The 6,976-nt window shown below is 33.6% G+C and overlaps 2 long non-coding RNA genes across 2 annotated transcripts; both read right to left on the reverse strand.

The window, feature by feature from the left end:
- Window positions 1-441: 441 nt before the first annotated feature.
- Window positions 442-1,678, reverse strand: LOC113493720. The gene is made up of 3 exons (XR_003400604.1): window positions 1,578-1,678; window positions 1,015-1,144; window positions 442-568 (listed from the first exon to the last, which is right to left on the reverse strand). It is a non-coding gene; the product is annotated as an uncharacterized LOC113493720 (long non-coding RNA).
- A 3,021-nt stretch (window positions 1,679-4,699) lies between these two features.
- LOC113493721 lies at window positions 4,700-6,297 on the reverse strand. The gene is made up of 3 exons (XR_003400605.1): window positions 6,262-6,297; window positions 5,514-5,634; window positions 4,700-4,884 (listed from the first exon to the last, which is right to left on the reverse strand). It is a non-coding gene; the product is annotated as an uncharacterized LOC113493721 (long non-coding RNA).
- Window positions 6,298-6,976: the final 679 nt, after the last annotated feature.

Genomic DNA, 6,976 nt, shown 5'->3' on the forward strand with positions numbered 1-6,976 from the left:
TTCAGTAGGTCGGTAACCAATCAGTAAGCTCGAAAAAATCACTTTAAAAAAGTGTTTATGGATCACTTGGGGCCTGTTTCACTTGATTGTGAAACAGACGCTTACTGAAATAATGTTTACATTTCACTAGTAAAATATGTTATGTGTAGTGTTTTCTTATAAATACTATTTCTTTTTAAATATTGTTGGAGCTTGTGGTTAAGCTACAATTGCACAAGTTGATCCATCACAGGTTAGACTGGGAGCCACGAAGCAACATAGTTGGGAAAAGGAAAGGTTGATAATGATTGTTTATTGCTGAAAAACGAATCAGCTTAATGTAATGTTACTGTTATTTCACTCATTGGACACAAAGTACATTCAATACAAACACGCCTTTTAAGTAATAATCAATTTAAACGAAACGTATTAAATTAAAAGATAAAATAAATAATACTTATATATATTTCAAAAGTTTTATTTATTTTCAGTAAAAAATATTGAAATCGGTAAAACGCCGTCTTGAATGATGTTCGGATGAATGTTTTAGAAGCATTGATAACCAGCCTCTACGTTTGCGCAGGCCATGCTGAAAAATTACAAATAAGTATAAATCTACACGTAAAACAATAAACTGACGTCACTTGAGGAAAATAATATCTCATTATAATATACTTTATGTTGGTATTTAAAAGTTGGGTTTACTTGGCAATGAAGAGAAGATAAAAGTGTAATTACAAAAAAACATCTTTTCAGAAAACTAATGCCTAATCCATTTTTATTTTAGTTTCTAGCTCCGGACCACCTTGATTTGTTTCCTCATCCTTTCTTTGGAATGCGCCACATATTAAACAATTAATTTATTCTCTTTTATTAAAAGCAAAAAAATGAAATTGGAATGCTAAACTGGTAATGCATTGGACTTCAGTAGCTACAGATAAACATTCATTATTATATAGTTGCAGTGATTATTCACACCTTTCTCAAACATTGATTGCATATTGAATACCATCCTTAGAAATCATATTGACTTACTAGCAGCTATTCCCGTAGATTTTGCCATCAGCTCCACAAACGGGATTGTAGACATCGATACAGTAGCAGCCGCGCTCCGCGAGCGACGCGCCCATAGCGCACGCCACCAGCACGAGCAGCAAAGTGAATACTGGAAATAAGATGACCAACACAATATGAGCACAAATTTTATGTACTTGCAAGATTACAAGGCTGGTACAGCTGAAGGCAGTACCCTTCAGCTGTACCAGACCATACCTGATCGAATGATAAGTCATTGAATAGGCGTATTCATAATTATTTCTTTAACCACGGTTTACTCCCACGAAGAAAGAAAGTCTGATGACAAGTCTGACTAAAGGATATCATGTTGTCCACTGCCCGGTAACTAGATGGAAGAGTCAGGTAGCTGTAAAACACACCAGTGTAGTACCAAAAGTACCAACTTAGCTGCATCTGGTTAGATTGATAGCCGACCTTAATATAGTTGGGAAAGACAAGGATGATGATAATGATAATTTTATTTACGTGAATTCATCGGGAGTGCTTAAAATATACTTGAATGATTGGTGGTGATTGCTTACCTAAAGTAGTCTTCATGGTGTTAACTGGAACTGATTGTGATCCTAATGTGTGCAAAAAAATTGACAGACTGTTTTATACAAATCGAATAACTGGTAATCAGTCATACTCGTATGTTGTTACTTAATTGATATCGGCCTGACAAGATAACAAAATGCATGCTTGGGGATCTTATCAGCATTTTATTATTTCCATTGCATTATCTCTTCTCTGATATTAATTACTGTGCAGCGTTAAGAAGTCTATTTATAATTTGATAACAAATTATTATTTTTTCACGATTTTATTTTTTTCAAAACTGTACTGGAAAAGCTGTGCAACCAATTGTCTGAAATATATCTATTTTGATTATTTGATTTCCAGAATTATTAAAAAACAACTCTCAATTACTAAGTTTGCAAGTAAAATTATTTAATAAAAAAACTTGTAAAACAATACGGCTAGACAAGCTAAAAAAAAAGAATGTTATCGAACTAATTTGTTACCTTTCATACAAAATGGGAAGATAGTACTTAGAGTCAAATTTATGAATATTAATTTGGTTTTGTGTGGTAATTTAGTACTCGACCAAGTTGTACCTTCTGCAAATAAACTTCTAACAAGTCATTGAATGACAAAGCTTTCTTAATGAGATAGATCTTGAGGTGCGTGCGGTGCGGACCAAAAACACAAACTTATCGTTTCTCTATTTCTGCTTTCACAAAAAGCAAGTGACAGTTACTTTGCAATAAGCACACGAATTTATTCTAAGGGTTTGACCCCAAGGATTTTGACTTCCCAATCCACATTTAATACCACTACCGTATCAGTATTACTGCTTCCTGTGTATATATGTAATCCCATGTAAGATAATGATGTCAGCTGTCATAATGCAGATGTAATTTTTACTAATCGCGTGTCTTACCATTATCATTTCATTTTGATATTGAGTGCTTAGCAGCATAAGATAGGTGATAACTTTGAATAAATTGTGAAACATTCCGATTCTGATGGATTCTCTGTTTATCAAATTACCTTATCCAAATAAGTGATCCATTTCTAGTGGCTGTTCCGGGTTGGTAACATGAATTAAGACATTTTTGATTTATTTACATTACGGATGTTTATGTTACAAATAGCTGACTAAGGATTTTTCACGATGACAGCCCGACTATCATATACTTGTCCTACGCGGGGATCAAACCCACGTCATATCATGCACAGTTGATTAGAGGTAGTGACCCATCGGCTAATCGTGTTTGTTATAAACTATACTAATCAATTATTTATTCAATTAAAATATCAAAAATATTTTAAAAGCATTGAACCAAGTATGTTACCTTGTGAAAATCTCCTCCGGTAATGACTGTTATGAACAATAAATGAAACAGGTTCTTAGTTAATCAATATAGTTTAATCAGACAACAGTTTTGCCAATTATCTACTAGTCCTAGATTGGCTAACAACGTTGTATGTTGTATCTCTAACTATGACAGCGGCTTTCGAAGGCTTCTGGTAAAGTGGCACAGTAAACGCTGAAAAATTAAGATTTTTAATTAAAGGTCTATTTAGAGTTCCGATTAAGTGTTTGAAGTGCAATTTGTGGCTCTGGCTCTCTCCTCGATATAAAGCTTGTGGTAGATGAGGCAAGAGGCAATGAGACATTCTTGTCTCATCTCTAAGTAGATGAGGCTCTCGCGAGGCTTCAGCATCTTGCACAAAACGTTGTTCTAATCGTGATGCTCTTACTTATATATATGCTTAAGTCTATATACGTAAGCCTTAATGGTCGAGTGGGTGCCATTGTAATTAGATATTCAAAAAGCACTAACTAAAACCTAAATTTGATTTTTTATATTGTAAAAAAGGATTTTATTAAATTTCATTTAGATGTAGATAAAGTAACATGTAGAGTAAACTCACAAGCAGCTATTGTTGTAATTTTCTCCATCGTCCAGACATCCTAACTGAGATAACTGGATGCAGATACAATGCTCAGTAGACCTTTGTGAAGCGCTCACCATTGCCAACAGCATTATCGCCAACACTTGCAATTGTAATTAAAAAAATTGAATTTTAGAAATGCCCTGATAAAATAACATAAATAAATAGTATTTTTATATGTAAAGCTTACCGATTGAAATCTTCATAATTTTTGAAATAGGCTAACTTATAATCAAATATTACATTAGGTTTACAGACTTTCTTTAAGAACCTGAGACAGCTACGCCTGTGCCACATAAAACAAAATAAATACTAAATATCAACAGAATACAGTACAAATACTGAAACAAGTTTCAGATGTTGTGAAAACTACTCGTTTTGCTGTAGGTATGTAAATTGGTATGATAGCAATGATGTATTTAAAATATTAGGTTAGCCATAATGAAGCGATTCGTGCGAATTAAATGAACGAAATAATTGTAGCATGGACAATAAAACAACAACATCAAGTAGATGCTATTGAGACTTGGAGATAAATGTGAAAGGTTTCGTACCCAAGGGATAAAACAGAGCCCTAGTTCTGAGCAACGGTGTCTTTCTGCCCGTCACCAGGCAGTACCTCGGAAACCGTGATAGCTAAGCAGTTGAAATTTTCACAAAGGTTTATATCTATTGCTACTATAATAAAATTTATTTTTTTTGACGGGCCTGTTGGTCTAGTGGTTAGCGACCCTGACTGCTATACCGGAGGTCGTGGGTTCGATTCCCGCCCAGGACAATTGTTTGTGTGATGAGCTTGATCATTTGTTCTGGTGTCTGGGTGTAATTTATCTATAATATGTATGTATTTAGAAATATATAAGTAAGTTTATCAGTTGTCTGGTTACCATAACACAAGCTCTGCTTAGCTTGGGATCAGATAACCGTGTGTGAGTTGTCCCAGGATATATTAATGAGTAATGAGTTAATATACTTAAGAAAATATTTCTAGCAAGTGTTGGCTGAGGTCATAAATTTGATGGGCTGCCTTTTGCTGGTTTTTTAAGCCACCCTCGGCCTCGTCAAAGAATGTTACTTGAAGTAACCTGAAAGAAAATTGTATAGAGCTTTGTGGAGAGAAGAAAAAAGAAAATTGTGGAGAGATCCCTCTAGCAAGACAAACAGTCACTTATCTACAAAAACTTAGACGTGAAAGGATCCTGGTAAATAAAAGTACAATTATAATGTACCATATTATTATTTATTTTATTTACACTAAATTAATTAATTGAAAGAAATTAATCCATTGTCAGGTCTCGTAATTTGCCGTAATGTTGAAGTCTGATCAATCAGTCACGCCGTTTGCATGCGCCATAATGAGCTATACCCATCTTCGCACATTTAATACTGGAATTAAAAAAGGAATTTACTTGTTTTTACGATATAAAAAGAGAGGAAACAGCCAAGGATCTAGTTAATGCTACTTTTTGCATACAAAGGCCGAAATCGACAACTGCAAGTCCATGGTATGCTATCGAATTAGTAGGGCATCTTCAGGCATCATCGGGTAGAAGAAAACAAAAATGAATTTACTACAGCGCTTCTCGTTAAACTAGAGTTATTCATGTATGGCCTGCCTTAAATTCATCAACCCCAATGTTTTTCGTAAACTTCTTGATAAGTAAATGTTCTCAATAGATAACTTCAGACTGGTATTTACAATTTTGTAATTACACCTGTAACTTTAACACTATCATCTGTACTTAGTTCCCGTTCACATAAAACCTTTCTCGATAATTTTATTTACTCATTATTATTACATTACAACTACTGCTGGACACAGTCCTCCCCGATTGCACACCATCGAGATCTATCTTCGCCTGCTCGCATTCAGCTCCTTCCAGTTATCTTGCGCATCATCATTTATCATCTTTTATTATTTTTTATCACTTTACATACGGCAACTCTTTTCGTTACAGTGATGACTCTAAGAGCACTCAATCACTCTACATTTATATCTAGTACATGGAACTAACCTGCAATCATTTGGGTAAGTTCTCTTGTCTCTGCCACAAACTGGATCCATTGTGTTTGGACAGTCACATAATTGTGAATTCACTTGCACTGCATGCATTATCAGTATGCATGCGGCGAGAGCTGCAAGTATACAATGCTTAATATAATAACGTGTATGTACAATGAAGTTGTGTTTTATAAAGATTAGTCTGAGAAGATACTTTTGACAGGTCAATTCAATACAGAAAGATGAAGAAGATATTTTTGATTCTATGTAAAGTGAAAATTCAAGCCTTATATCGTAAGTATAATGTTCTATAGAATGTAAAGGTTCTTGAATGAACAGGCTATAGGTAAGATAGAAAATAACGTTAGGTAAGTCAGACAGACGCGTCGCGGTAGCTTCATTTTTGAAAGTTTTTATTCTGTATGAAATTAAACTTTCTCCTCCAAAAATGGAACTGTTGAATAATTCAAGAAAAATCTTTCTTTAACTGAAGCATTTTTTTTTGTTTCAACCATTTTTTTTATTAACTTGATTTTTCATTCGAGTCCTATACATTAAAAAGCCAACCAACAACAAATACTATTAAACTCTTTTTAAACACGTCGCAAACACTTGAGTCTGTGTTAGTTTTCCAAGACGAGAAGAAATACAAAATCAAGATATAACAATCAGAAAAGTATGAATTGGACAGAGAAATATTGTTGGATAGTATATTTTCCCTATTTTCCTTCCAGTTAAGCCTCAGGGACTCCAAGACTTACCTAACAATATCTTCATAGCTTCCAACCTCCGAGCTAAGACAACTTAACTAAATGGAAAATGGAAATACACCAAGTTTTATAGGAAACAGTTTCATAATATTATCAACTATTCTGGTGGAAAATGACAATATTTTGAAAAACATTGGTATTTCACATAAACATGGTGTTGGATGACCGTGATAGCTTAGATACTTAGAAGTCAAAAACTATGTTATAGCCAAAGTGATAAATCTAGATAATGATACTCTGTTATTGTTATTACTAATAATGTGATTTACAAAGTGGTAAATGACGCAGAGACCACATTGACTAGCAATTTGAAATGTTGTCATCGAGGAACTGGGAAAACAATGAAACAATTAGGTATACTTAGTATAAAATAAAATGGATTATAAAATGGTAATTCAATATTTTCTAGAAATTTTTGGATATAGTATATATATATATATATATATATATATAGTGTATTTTAGACATTTGGGAAGACTCGAAACTTCACGCTTAACTGAATAAGTAGGTTTATGTTCTAATATAATATAATAATATAGTAAATAATATATAATTCTAATATATAAAATTCCCGTGTCACGATGTTAGTTACCGTTCTCCTCCGAAACGGTTCGACCGATTTTTATGAAATGTACACATATTGGGTAGGTCTGAGAATAGAACAACATCTATTTTTCATACCCCCAAGTGATAAGGGTTGCTAAAA

Source organism: Trichoplusia ni, chromosome 5 (genome assembly GCF_003590095.1).
Source record: "Trichoplusia ni isolate ovarian cell line Hi5 chromosome 5, tn1, whole genome shotgun sequence".
Classification (NCBI taxonomy): Eukaryota; Metazoa; Arthropoda; class Insecta; order Lepidoptera; family Noctuidae; genus Trichoplusia; species Trichoplusia ni.